Genomic DNA, 15,417 nt, shown 5'->3' with positions numbered 1-15,417 from the left:
GCGCCCTCGACTGCAGCTCCGACCTTCGCGCAATAATCCCTATTGTCAAAGAGGGTATTATAACAAAGTTATCTCCTTCTTGACGTAGCGCATAGGTACGAAGTGTGCCTTATTAATTAGATATATTTTGTTGCAATGGAGATGTGAAAAGTCAAACAAAAACCTATTTTAAAATTTTGAACATGCACAGTAAGGACCATAGGTTTATGGTAAGGACATGCCTGCTGCGCCATCTAGTAGGCATGTCGAGAACTAGATACTACCCACATCCGAGGGAGAATACCATCGTGTCAGCGCGCCCCGCGACCACTCGCGACGAACTTCAACTCCAAACTTTACTCGGACCGTACGATCATAAACTTCAGCAACGCTGTCAACACCGTAGATCACGACATCCTTCTTCTCAAAATCAAAATAATTTTTATTCAGAGTAATTTTTTACAAAATTCTTTCCGGACGTCGTAACTAAGTTGCCTGCCACCGGTTTGGGGAACTAACCCGGCGAGAAGAACTGGCGTAAGAAACTCGCACGGGGCCATATTTTACTAAAAAGATGGAAAATTACAATTTGAACATATATAGTGCATCAAGGCTTTAAATGAACTAGAAATCGCCCAATGGTCGAAATTCGACCTTAGTTTAAACGACATTAGGACTACTACCTATATTTTGTAAAAAATATTGACTTTATAATTTTTTTTCAAGTCTTGTCTCTGGGACTTAGCTGATCTCAGACTGGCCATGTAAGAAGCATTGTCTAATAGTAGCTAAAATTCAATAGAAAAACTATAATCCATTTTCAATTTGTCAACAGACTTCAATCTATACTAATATTATAAATGCGAAAGTATCTCTGTCTGTCTGTCTGTCTGTCTCGCTTTCACGCCAAAACTACCGAACCGATTGTAATGAAATTTTGTATACAGATAGTCTAAAGCCTGAGAAAGGACATAGGCTACTTTTTTACTGGAAAAAAGGGTTGTAAGGGGGTGAAAATACGAAAATTTGTTCAAATTAAGTTAGTTCCAAAAATTCATACTAGATGGCGCCGTGCGTCTCTTACATCGCGCTAACGCTTGCCCAACATCTTTCTATAAGAGGTGGTATCATCTTACATTCGGGTTTCAATTATTTTCGATTGTTATTTCTTTTTATTTAATAAGTCAGTACTTTATATTATATACAGTGACGTAACCTTAAACCTTTCAATGATAAATAGTTTATGGGTAAAGTTGTGTAATTGGGGGCTAAATAAGCTTTAAAATTTGGCATAAAATATAAAGTTTAATTTTAAAAAATGAAATATGTGCACACTGCACAGCTGTTTTGATTTAAGGGGTACCAGGGTTTTTTTTATAAAAGCTTTTGACACCAATTTTGTTGACATCGCGCGCTATAAACTGAAGTCCACGCGGACGAAGTCGCGGGCAACAGCTAGTCATAAATAAAAGAGTACAATTCCTATGCATAGGCATGTCACTCAAAAATCTGTCATTTCTCATGTGTGTGTGGGTGTTGTAGTGTGTGTAATATTTATTTGTTAAAAAAATGTACGATAAAAGCATAATTTCAAAATAATATTAGTTCGATGCACTCCTTCACCACATAAACTATAACTGTGCAAAATTTCATGCACTTACGTTTCCCCATTTTTCGTAAAAAGGGTTACAAAGTTTTTCGTTCGCGTATTAATATTATGAGTACCTACCTGGATGACCGAGCTTTGCTCGGTATAGCAAACACTCATTGACTTCGTGTTACTTAACAACGCCACCTGCTGGAATAGCTTCAGCTGTTGTTGTGTCGTTAAAGCAATTAGTTGCTCACAAATTCGCCAATAGATGTCAGGGAGAGAGAGATCGATTTATCGCCCCCGAAACCCCCTATATAGGTACTAAATTTCATGAAAATCGTTGGAGCCGATTCCGAGATTCCGATTACATATATAATCGGAATCTCGGAATCGGCTCCAACGATTTGACGTTTTTGTATGAAAACAGTGCTAGTTCCCCCTCTCGCCACGTTCATTTAAAGCCTTGTAGAACTGTCACAATATTATGACTAAGGTAGAGCTATTTACAACAAGAATTATAAAAAATATTCTAGTAGCCTGTAAGAACCACCCTATTCCCAAGGTGTGTTGTCGTCGATGAAATCATTGATTTTTAGTACACAGACGTTCTTTTACCACTTTTTAAAATTTATTGATAGAGAGATTTTGAACGTTTACTGGGATTCTATTGTACAGGCGTATACACTAGCCTTTAAAAGATTTGCTGACTTTGCTAAGTCTTTTCTAATTTGTTTTTATTCCTAGTGTTAAATCAATGCTTGTCGCTATTCTCTTTGAAATTATTTAAGTTCTTTCTTACATACAGTACATTATCCAAGACGTATTGAGATGCGACGGTCAGAATATTTATTTCCTTAAACTTTTCTATTACTCAGTTCTTTAAATCTATCAGCAGCGTCACTAGAGTGGTTTAAAAGTTTCCTTCCTGGACGTCGTCAATGTATAAAAATCGATAATACCACAACATCTTGGTGTGATATACTCGCCGGTGTTCCACAGGGCAGTGTACTCTCGCCACTCCTTTTTTCAATTTTCATAGCTCCTATTCTCCTAATAATTTGTTCCTTTTACCACACATTCGCAGACTATTTACATATTTACAGACATACTTCACTTACCTCATTACCTCACGAGTCACGATATAGCTCAAACTATCATCGATTTGGAGAAAATACACCAATGGTGTAAAGATTATGGCCTCAACTTAAATACTTCGAAAACACAAAGTATTATCATTGGAAGCAGGCAATTGATAAGCAAAGTGGACCTCGCTCGGTTGCCGAGCATAAACATTGACGGATCAATAGTTCCTTTTAGGTCATCGTTAAAAAATTTAGGGGTTTTTATGGATCAAACTCTATCGTGGAACATACAAGTCCAAGCGCTTCACAAAAAAGTTTCTGCCGCCACCGCCTCTCTCAAGTCACAGGCGTCTGAGTATTTCCTTCCCCTCCCAACTAAAATTGCTCTAGCACAAACCTTACTATTTCCAATCCTGGATTACGCTGACGCTTGCTATTGCGACCTCACTCCTCAGTGAATAACTTCTATCCTATATCAAACGCCTACAAAACCTATGCATCCGCTTTATATTTGGTCTCCGGAAATATTATGATCACTAGATGTCCCGCGCGGCTTCGCCCGTGCGAATTAGGAATTTTACGGAAACCGTACATTTTCCCATAAAAATAGCTTATGTCACTTGGTCTACTCTATATCTGTGCCAAATATTGCCATAAAAATTGCTCCAGTAGTTCGTAATTTCTAATATTTCCCCCGTCTTTCCCACATTTTCCTGAGTTTCTTCGTTCGTATTAGTCTTAGCATGTTAATGTTATATTATAGCCTATAGTCTTACTCGATAAATGAGCTATCTAACACTGAAATAAGTTTTTAAATCGGACCTACAGTTCCTGAGATTAACGCGTTAAAGCAAACATACTCTTCAGGTTTATAATATTATGTACAGGTATAGATTTTTTTTAATTATTGCTTGACAAACTCGAGTCTAGATCTAAAAGACTATGAAAAGTACCAATAACAGGGTCATTATAGGCCATAAGTCATAATCATGGGACGATGCATGGTATAATATTATGGTAGTGATGATGATGATGATGATGATGATGAATGTAATTTGCATAGTAGCATACGCTTTCCGTTCTTAAAACAACGCCGAAACTCCTAAACTTGTATCTATAAAGAATCAGAAGTTCTCTCAGCACCTTCCGAACCACGGTATACCAGGTATACCTCGGTGCAAAATCTTACTTATTGGTAGCATAATATGCTTAGAATATTCTCACGAAACGGAAGTCACCACATGTTTCCCTATAAATTTTGAGGAGTTCCCTCGATTACTTATGGATCCTTCATCAGATCACCACTTTTGTGAATATAATACCAAATTGGGATGATACTCTATATACCAAAAGAAAAATTTTGAAAATCGGTTAACAAACGGCGGAGTAATCGTTGAACATAAGAAAACGAACATAACACCTCCCCCATTTTGAAAGTCGGTTAAAATTGTAGCATAATATGTGTTATTCTGATGTATAAGCTATGTTATTGTAAAGTTTCATTAAAATCCGTTCAGTAGTTTTTGCGTGAAAGAGTAACAAACATCCATACATCTATACATTCATACATCTATACCTACATCCATACATCCAAACAAACTTTCGCATATATATAATTCAAATCATTTAATTGGGGCATGAGAGGCCCATATAACAAATACCTTAAATCTAACATACATATTTTATATATATACTTAAAAACTAAGGCCCGTATATATAGTTGGCTCTTACCACTAAGAGCTCGCTTAAAACGTGTTTCAAGCTGCTATCCTTATTAATAAACCTCACTTGAGTACAGCTTTTAAATGCCTTTGATCAAGTGATTGGGCAACGTATTAATAAACCAAATCTTGCAATAAACTGTACTGTCAAACTGACGCTTGAGCGCGCAACGTATTAATAAACGAAATCTTGCACTCAAATGTGCTATTAAACTGTTGCTTGAGAGGCTAATTCTTGAGTGTGGGCAGACCTTGACTTAAGCGCGCTCAGGGATACCAATTTAGGGATTTTCCCACAATTAGGAGAAAAAAATAATAATTTCAAGAGTATTTTCTGGGATATGGAATGCTTATTTTTAAACACAAAATTAATATAAGTGTTAAGTGCGTAATATATATTTACTTAAAACGAATTTACAGTGTTTAATACATTTTGACCTTAAATCGGGGCAAGGGTAGTCATCACATTACATGATTCTATTAATTAATCTATTTAAAGTAAGTATATAAACCGCCTTATCAAGCTAATATAAATACTTAATCCTCCTTCTCCTCGCGTCGTGTTCCTCATTGCTGAGGGTCGTGATTCCCCTTTTGGAGTTTAGTGACGACCACATTACGCCATCTGTGGCGATCCTTGGCAGAATGGAGAGCATCATGGAGGTCAGTGTCTAGAGTTGTGCGCACTTTATCAGACCATCAAGTGCGCACAACTCTAGGGCTTCGGCCTCTTGGGCGGCGACCGTCAACTTTGCCTGTAACCACAAGCTGTTCGAGGTTATGGCCATCCTTTCTTGCGATGTGACCAAAGAAATCCAAAACTCTACGTAGGCAGATTGACGACAGTCTTGTTTTTATCTTTAAGTCACTAAGGATGGAGACGTTGGTACGAAAGGCGGTCCATGGTATTTGGAGCATTTTTCGCCAACACCACATCTCGAAGGCGTCAATTCGTTCGCGATCCGCTTTCTTTAGAGTCCACGTCTCCGCTCCGTAGGTAAATATGGAAAATACTAAAGACTGGACAAGTTTGATTTTTGTCTTCCGGGAGATGTTACGATCTTTCCATATTTTTTGGAGCTGTGACAATGCATTTTTGGCCATACCTATACGTCTTCTGATCTCCTTTTCGCATGATCCTGTGTTGTTGATGTTGGATCCCAGATACACAAAGTCGGAGACTATTTCAAAATCGAGCAGGCCTGCAAGATCTAATGTTCCAGTGCGATCAACCACCATTAGCTTAGTTTTTGCATTGTTAATCTTGAGGCATAATTTTAAGCTTATCTTTCTCATTCTGTCAAGAAGCTCTGCCATTTCTTGTGCACTTGCGGCCAGTAGCGTGGTGTCATCTGCATAGCGAAGATTGGATATTTTGGTGCCACCTATTGAGACTCCACCTTTCCAACCTTCGCAGACTTTTCTTATTATATACTCTCCGTAGGCGTTAAAGATTATTGGTGACAGAATGCAGCCTTGCCTGACGCCTTTTCCAAAGCTAAATGGTTTTGAGTAGGTTGTAAATACTTAATAATGTATCTTAAATAAACCGTACTCTGCAGATCTAATTTTGCCATAAGTACTAATAAAGGCTTATGTAGTCTACTGTAATTAATTAATAAACAAATATAAGTACTTTATTGCGCAAAAAAAAATACAATAAAACTACATATAGTACACAATGTGTAATAGTAGAAGCAATTTCTTCCAGGCAACCTTTTAACATTCAGTGATAAATCCAGGAAAACGGTGATGTGCAAAAGTATAGTTTAAAAACTATCAAAAGCACAAAATTAAACGCCTTAAAATACATTAATAAAATTATATAATAAAGCCTTTTATTCCGAACTTCAAAGTTTTTCTAACTGGTTACACATTAGTTTAAACACTGATTATAAAATGTCTCTACGTTCGGTGTGCCTTATGGCATAGGCCTCCTCCAACACTTACCACTGTTTTCTATCAGTTGCAATTCTTGGCCACAGGGGCCCAAAGTCCATTTCAATTCGTCCTCCCATCTTCTCACTTTGCGACCACGGCTCCTTGAACCATCTCTTGGATACCAGACTGTTACTTGCTTGCTCCATTTATCAAGTTTGCAACGGAGCATATGCCCTGTCCATCTCCATTTTAGTCTGTCTATATGTGCAAGTATGTCAGTTAGTTTAGTTTTCTGCCTGATATCCGCATTCCTGACTTTATCTTTTAATTTTAATCTGAGCATGCTCCTTTCCATGGCTCGTTGACATTTTGCAAGTTTTTCTCTTTGGTTTCTTGTCAAAGCCTAGGTTTCGCAGCCATAGGTGATACAGGGAAGAATGCACGTATCAAAAATCTTCTACTTGGTTCTAATACTGAGTTCCTTACTTTTCATTATTTCCTTCAAGGCCCAGTATTTTTTCCACCCAGTTGCGATTCTTTTGTCTATTTCTTTAGACATTTGGTCGCTTGGAGATATGATCTGCCCTAGACATACTCCTCAACATATTCGAGTTTTTGTCCATTGACAGTTATGTCTTCAGCTGTTGCATTTGTCATCAGTTTTGTTTTGCTCGAGTTCATTTCCAAACCCACATCTAAGCTTCTTTCTGCTAAGGTTTGTATCATGGATTCCAATAGTCTTGGGTTTTCCTCCAATTTGACCAGGTCGTCAGCGAATCTTAGGTGGTTTAGTCGCGATCCATTTATGTTTAGCCCTAGCTGGTCCCAATCCAGTTTCCTAAACATTTGTTCAAGCACTGCTGAAAATAGCTTTGGTGAGAGGGGGTCCCCTTGCCTGACTCCCCTGTCAATTGGAAAGGTATCCCCTAGAGATTCTCGCTTGATACTAGCTTTACTTTCACTATTGATCTTTTTGATGATGTATACGTAAGTGTATTGTACTCCTTGCTCCATGAGACTTTTCCATACATAACTATGTTTGAGGCTGTCGAAAGCTTTCGAATAATCTATGAAGGCTAGATAGATAGGCTTGTTATACTCGTTGTATTTTTGTATCAGCTGTTTAATGGTGTGTATGTGATCGATTGTACTGAAGTTTTTTCTGAACCCTGCCTGCTCCACGGGTTGGTTTTCGTCGAGAATATTCGATATGGGTCTGTAATTTCCAATATCATCCTTTGGACCTTTTTTGTAGAGGAGTATAATATGTGATTCTGTCCATTGGTTAGGGATGTTCCCAGTAAACAGTATCTCGTTGAACACCTTGGAAGAATAAGGGAGGAGTCAGGCTCACCTAAAACCTCAGTGCAGAAAAAAATTATAATAAAATTATACAATATAAATAAGTAAATAATATACTAATAAATACAATACCTACATACAATAAATATTTAAGTTAGGAAATTACAGGTTTAATGCCAACTAGTAACGTTATATTATATTGCCTAATGCCTTCGTCATCAGTACCTAAATGAATTAGTAAGATAGACTTTTTTTTTTATTAAATAAGGGGGCAAACGAGCAAACGGGTCACCTGATGGTAAGCAACAACCGTCGCCCATGGACACTCGCAACATCAGAAGAGCTGCAGGTGCGTTGCCGGCCTTTTAAGAGTGTATACGCTCTTTTCTTGAAGGTTTGCAGGTCGTATCGGTCCGGAAATACTGCTGGTGACAGTTCATTCCAGAGTTTTACAGTGCGCGGCAGAAAGTTACGCGAAAAACGCACTGTGGAAGACTGCCACTCATCAAGGTGACTTGCTCTGTGGACTGTGCTAAAGTAACAGAATAATGCTAGGAGGTTTAATTAAAAGTCCCTTTCTAACTATTATAGTCCAAATGACACAATTGGGATGGATTTTATTTGGTAAAATACACACACTGGCAAAATTAGCGGAACATAGGTGAAAAGGGCCAAAACTTGAACTGAAGTGGGTCGGGCTGTCTGAAAGCCTTTTTTATAGCTTCTAAGCTCATTCAAGAAATAAAATATTGAACAAAACTGGCAAGTTGACAGGGTTTTTATAGCAATTATGCCCTAATAAGTGTTTTTCGATTATTGACGTTGTAAGTGTTCCTGATAAGAATGGCGTTTTAGCGGGGTGCAAGGTATGCTCAGCTCATTTGATTGTTTGGTTTTTGGAAGACCACATTGCTTAGATACAAAATTAGTGATTTCCCAGCATCTGCGACACCTAGAGCTGTAACCACGATAGAGAAAGGTCACACCTACCGTCCGGTCAGTCAGGCCTTAGGTGTGTCGGCTTCCGTGGTTCATCGTAACTTTCAACGCTTCAGAGAGACTGGATCTTACGTTCGGAGACGAGAACAAGGCAGATATCGGGTGACAATGGTTCAGGATGACCATTTTTAAGGAAACAAAACTTAAGAAATCGACCTTAAACTGCTATGTAGACACGAAACCTGTCGGAACAGATCCAAGATGAACGTGTAAGTGATTGTACAGTAAGAAGAAGACTCAAAGAAGTTAAATTAAACTCAAAAGTGCCAGCAAGGGCACCAAAACTTGAGACAGGACACCGAAGAGCCAGGCTAAGATTTGCGCGTGAACATCAAAATTAGACAAGTGAGTGAAATCTTGTGCTGTACAGTGATGGGAGCAAATTCTGTGTACATTGTATTGACGGGTGATAAAGAATGTGGATAAATCATAAGGAAAGCTACAGGCCATCAAACTTACCGGAAACAGTGGCCTATGATGCAGGCTTCGTAATGGTTTGGAGTTGCATATGATTTGGAGCCCGCATGGAGCTGATGATTATAGATGATGGTACTTTGACAGTACAGGGCTATAGCACCGAAATCCTGGAACTGCATGGTGTTCCTTTTACACAATTTTAGGTAGTAATTTCAATTTTATGTGCGTCCATAGAGTAAGAAAATTGGGCATTATTACCTAAACGATGCTGGCGCAGCCCAGGTGGAGAGGCCAGCGTGGTCTACAGATGTGGATCCGATTGAAGACGTGTGGCACATCAATGGGTGAACAGTAGGAGTTAAAACTCCAGCTCCAAAATGTGTCCAGGAGCTCGAGTTGGCGCTACTGGAGGAGTAGGAGAATATCCCACAGGAAATGATTGACAATTAAAATGCAAGCATGGAATGGCGTATCCAGGCCCTCTTGAGATCTATAGAAGGCATTACACGCTTTTAACATGGCATTTCTTTAATAAAAATGGAGAATTTATCTTAAAAACTTACTACTAAAATTTCAAAGATTTTCTTAATTTTTTTATTTTTGCTGATTTTTTTCTATTTTTCACGTTTTTATGCCCTAAATTTATATATTTATAATTTATTTTTTTATAATCAATTAGTAAATAAATAAATATATAAAAATCAGTGAACAATTTAAAAAAAATTTAAAATGTTGTTATGTTCCTCTAATTTTGCCGGTGTGTTTAGGTTCTTTAATCTTTTCAAACACCACAGGTTAAGTATAAGGTAGGGATTATAAAATACAAAATAATCTTTTACTTCATCATTATCTTTATTTTAACTTTTAGCATAATATGTTTCATCATTTACATTATAAACTCTCAGCCACAGAAACAAAACAAAATATTTAAAGTATCTTCTGAAAGAAAATGAAAATTGTTATTGAAATTTTTAATATTTAAAGTATATACTGTGTCTGTGTTATCAAGTTCTAAAGTAAAGAAAAAAGGTAAACTTTAAACTTCAATTATTGTTAAGTTGGATGTAGAAGGTCCAAAGAATATTTCACTCAACTTACTGAAAGATACAAATGGATCAATTAAACTTCAGAGCCGGATATATGTAGTTATAACTTCATAGAGATATAACATCATCTTGCCAAGATCTTAGGGTTAGATAAACTCACACAGCTCTGTGTGAGCTGTTGATAAATATAATCTATCATTTTGCTAACAAAATTACTACTAAGTAATAATATTTAAAAAAAATGTTTTAGATACAATATGGTAAATAAAAGACGGTGTCAAATATTTTCTTGTTACCAGTAGAAAGTTGTACATATTTAGGAAATTAAAATGTAATAAGGCTATTAAGCTTTTTTGTACAGAACAATTTTATAGCTTATTGATTAATGTTCTTTCAGTAGTTTCTCACAATTTTCTATGATAATATTCTTCTACATCGACGGCCTTGGTAAGGCAGATACACTCTTTAATTATAAGAAAAAAAAACATACATTAATAATTTGTATACACTTTTATTACCAACCGTCTTGTTAATAATACACGTTAGCCAATTTGTACTTACATTCGCCAAATTACCACTTACTAATTTACATACGAGTTGCTGTTTTCTTCCAGAATCCGCCAGCAATAATTATAATAATCTAATTTTTCTCTTGTAAACATCAATTCCAAAGAACATGTCAGATTTTTAAAATTAGAAGAAGAATAAATCAACAAAAAAGGTTCAAATTACTTAACCATAGACTAAATCTAAACTTGAAAAAACGAGCGACAACATCCGGCCTTCCTGCATACGCATTCGTCCTCGACTGCGTTGGTGCCTGGTGCATCTGCGAAAAACGAGCTCACATTAATGTTGTTGCCTGAAATCTACATAACATTTCATTATTATCGTACTTAGAATGCAAACGTAAGCTTTTCCAATCAAACTAACTTTGCATTCCTAAGTTTTAGTACACAGTTTACATTCAAACGATCACTATTCCCTCGGCAGCTAGTTCGCTTAAATGTAAATAAAACTATTTATCACACCACACGCACCTCACATGACCAAGTTACTGTTCCATCGACGGCCAGCTGGGTTCTTTAGGCACCGCTTTAGGTCAGTCCTAGTTTCTCAGCTCTCTAGGCACCGCCTTCGGCCAGTCCTAATCCATCCCCTTATCCATGGACATGTGAAATGATATTAACGAGTTTGTAGCAAATGCACTAGACCTTTAGAAAATACTTCGAGTAATAAAAAAAAATTAAACTGACATAAAGATTTGACTTAGGAATCAAGTTAACTGTTCATGTAAAAATTTACAAGATATTGTTTTATGATTTCCAATTAAATGCATACCTGACAACATCCAGGTCTTTCTCCAAAGCCATGTCTAATGCTCAAGTTCGATTATTTTTATCCACGGCTTGATATTCTCAACGCAGGCGATGCCTTCATATCGCCTGGAAGACCTTTCAGCACCCCTCATATCCACTACTTTATAACGATCGTGCCCTAGAACTTCTGCAATTTGAAAAGGTCCTTTTTACAATGGTAATAATTTGGTGCTTTGCCCTTCATTACTTTGGCTAGGAATCTTGACAACGACGAGATCGCCTACACCGTACACAGGTGCATTTTTCCTCTTGGTGTCGAACGATTCCTTCTGTTTTTCGGCGCATTTTTGAATATTTTTATCTACCGACTCTCTTAAACTAGTAACGCCAATTACAGACTCCTGAATATCACTAGACATTTTGTCCGAATCAAGCTTTAATCTATATCCAAAGAACACTTCGCTGGGAACAGCTGAGGTAGTTTTGTTTATACTTAGTAGAATTAATACCATGCTGAATTTGACCAATACACGAATCCCATTTATTTGAGTCGATATCCGCACCCATACTGCGTAGAGCCTCTAAAATGGTCTGGTTATATCGCTCCACCTGGCCGTTAGCGCGAGGCATGGCAGTGGCAATCACGTGCTGCCGGATACCCTTATCTACAGTATTTAACAAAAGTTTTCGACGTGAAAGCACTTCCCGCATCACATATTAATCTCTTAGGGTTTCCAAAAACAATAAAAATTTTATTTAGTTCATTGATTACATTTATACTCTTTGTATTTCGCACTGCAGCTATGAAAACAAATTTCGTAAAAGAATCTACGATCACCAACAAATGTGTGTTTTTCTTTGTCGTCCGAACAAATGGCCCCAAGTGATCAATATGTAGTGTGTGGAATGGTCTAGCATATTTAGGAATAGGAAACAATTGTCCCGGTTTTTTGCCATGAACATTTTTAAAATATATATGTTACGCTCAAAGACCGAAATCGCTCAATGAGCGAAAAAATGGCTCACAACGCGTTGTGGTCACAGTGAAACAGCCATGACGCGAAATTCGCGTCGTGGCTCTAATGAAAACGGCCACAACGCGTTCTGGCAATCACAAAATGACCATAACGCGAAATTCGTGTCGTGGCTGATATGCTATTCGTTTTTCTTGATTTGTTCTTGATTGATTAATCGTCCATAGGTATGGAAAATTATATTTGAATTACCACGCGTACTACAAAATATTTTTTCTTTTACTAAATCACTGCATAACGTGTTTATCATTATTATTTATAAAATATCCATAACCAGCGCCAGACAGACAGACAGTAATAATATTAGCACGGATATTATGGAACTATGGATATTTTCAATTAATAATGAAAAACACGTTATGCAGTGATTTAGTAACAGAAAAAATATTTTGTAGTACGCGTGTTAATATTTCGGTCTTTGAGCGTAACATATACAATTTATACAATTTTTAACATACTTTGAAATTATCTTTTTCATGTGACGAAACCAAATCGATCGATCGATCTACGGCAAAATGTCCAACATCATCATGATTGGCTCTGATAACTTGCCAAATACATTGCTTCGGTAGAAGAGCTCGCCTCCCATATTCTGTCCTACGAAACACTTTATTGCCTACTAACTCATAATTCCGAAAAAAATGTTTTTTGCTATGGGCCTCTCCTGACAGTAATATTTCTCTAATCGAGCAAATATTCGCATCCTGAAGCTGTACTGATAACAACCAATCGGTTTCGGTAATTTGCATTACGTGCTCACTGCTCACATTTGTACTAGGTGGGTTCCTACTTAGCGCATCGACATGCTGCATTTGAACACCCGGTTTGTGAACAATATCAAAAGAAAATTCCTGCGTTTGCAACACCCACCTATCTATTCGCGGGTTTATTTCTTTTTTACTAATAGAATATTTAACTGCGTTACAGTCAGTCACTATTTTAAATGTAGTACCCAATAAATAGTGCCTAAATTTCTGTAGACCGACAGTAATCGCCAAAAACTCTAACTCGAATGAATGATATCGCTTTTCCACATCTGTTGTAGATCTACTATAAAAATGAATAGGCCTCTCTCCACTTTCAGTGACCTGTACTAAAATACAACCAAGCCCATCCCGACTAGCGTCAGTGTATAATATAACTGACAATTTTGGATCAAATATGGCTAAAGTAACTTCAGACATCGCTTGCTTTAAAATTGATACCGCCTTAACTTGTTCAAAACCCCACTCCCACAGACAATCTTTTTAAAAGTTTGTCAGCGGTTTGGAAAGAATAGCACAGTTTCGTGTGAATTTTCTAAAATAATTTATCAGTCCTAGAAATTGTAGTATCTGATGAACATTCTGCGGTATTGGGTAATCTTTGATAGCATTTAATTTCTTTTTCCCTGGCTTAACCCCTTCAGACGAATTTTCGTATCCCAAAAAAATTATCGAATTTTTAAAGAAATAGCATTTTTCCAAATTAATAGTGAGCCCATTATCCTGCAATATTTTTAGTACAGTTTCCAATATTTCGAAATTTTCCTCTAAAGTTTCCGTTGCAATTAATAAGTCATCCATAAAACAAACTACACGTTTAAAACGAAGGTTGCCTAACACGGTATTCATAAGTCGCTGAAAAACCGCCGGCCCATTGCATAACCCAAACGGCATTCTCAAAAACTCATAATGTCCGTCCGGTATTATAAATGCGGTTTTCGGTATAGAGCTTTCATTGACTTTAACTTGATAGTATCCACTTTTCAAGTCGAGCGAAGTAAACAATTTACATCCGCGCAACCTATCTATCAAATCTTCAGCGATAGGCATAGGGTACTTTTCTTTTACCGTGATTTTATTTAATTGACGATAGTAAACGCAAAGTCTCTTTTCGTTATTCGGTTTGTCAACTAAAAGAATAGGGCTAGCGTAAGGCGAATTACTAGGGCGTATTATACCATTTTTCAGTAATTCGTCGACTGCTTCGCGTGTAATATTTTTTTCGGACTCGGACATACGATACGGGCGCTGTGAAACAGGTTTATTAGTATTCAATTCGATATCTAATTCGACACATGACGTTTTCCCTAAAGTTGACAGATCGGTTGCAATACAGTGCGGATACTGAGAACAAAGTGCGTAATGCCGGAATTTGTTCGTCAGAATTACATTTTAAAATTGAACTTTCCAGCAGCAATACCTGTTGTTTCGTTACCGATTAAAAATTAACGTGTTACCTACTCTAGTGTACATAATTTGTGCGCTTTCAGTGAAATTCCTCCCTACCAAAATGTCACAGTTAGCTAAATTATCAATAACATAAAAACTTACTGGAAGTGTAACACTATCAACAGTTAAATTTGCCTGTACCGCCTTTGTCACTTCAGTGCAAGGATGATCCGTAAAACCGGTAAGCTTGATAGGATTTTGAAGCAAAAATGAAGTAAAACCTAGTTTCTCGACTAACTTCAGTGAAATTAATGAACAATCACTGCCCATATCGATAAACGCCTTACATATTTTATGTTCATTCAATAATATTTCCTTATAAAACTTTTGCTTCAGATTTAATGAATTCACTAATTTGACCTCTACCTCCTCCGTTTTCGTTTTTGGTTTCGATCTACATGCACTCTCTAAATGACCTATTTTTTTGCAAAATCCACAAGTTATTACGGAGCCTTTGTATATTACCACTTACTAATTTACATACGAGTTGCTGTTTTCTTCCAGAATCCGCCAGCAATAATTATATTAATCTAATTTTTCTCTTGTAAACATCAATTCCAAAGAACATGTCCGATTTTTAAATTAGAAGAAGAATAAATCAACAAAAAAGGTTCAAATTACTTATCCATAGACTAAATCTAAACTTGAAAAAACGAGCGACAACATAATTGAATCTGAATTTATCTTCAAGAAAGCAAGAATGTGTGTTATTAGTAGTCACTGTTGGACAAACCACGTATGTTGGCCTGAAACAAAGAATAGGGTTAACAAATAATGTCCCTTTGGACTATTTAAAAAGTATGTAAATAAAGAAACACAAAACATTATTA

The 15,417-nt window shown here is 36.8% G+C and overlaps 1 long non-coding RNA gene across 1 annotated transcript; it reads right to left on the bottom strand.

Annotated features, from left to right (window-relative positions):
• Positions 1-10,512: 10,512 nt before the first annotated feature.
• On the bottom strand, positions 10,513-11,992 carry LOC121739865. Its single transcript, XR_006037503.1, has 2 exons — positions 11,363-11,992; positions 10,513-10,850 (listed from the first exon to the last, which is right to left on the bottom strand). It is a non-coding gene; the product is annotated as an uncharacterized LOC121739865 (long non-coding RNA).
• Positions 11,993-15,417: the final 3,425 nt, after the last annotated feature.

The sequence above is a fragment of the Aricia agestis genome, chromosome 2 (assembly GCF_905147365.1).
Source record: "Aricia agestis chromosome 2, ilAriAges1.1, whole genome shotgun sequence".
In the NCBI taxonomy this organism is placed as follows: domain Eukaryota; kingdom Metazoa; phylum Arthropoda; class Insecta; order Lepidoptera; family Lycaenidae; genus Aricia; species Aricia agestis.
This window is presented reverse-complemented; position numbering and strand designations above follow the sequence as displayed.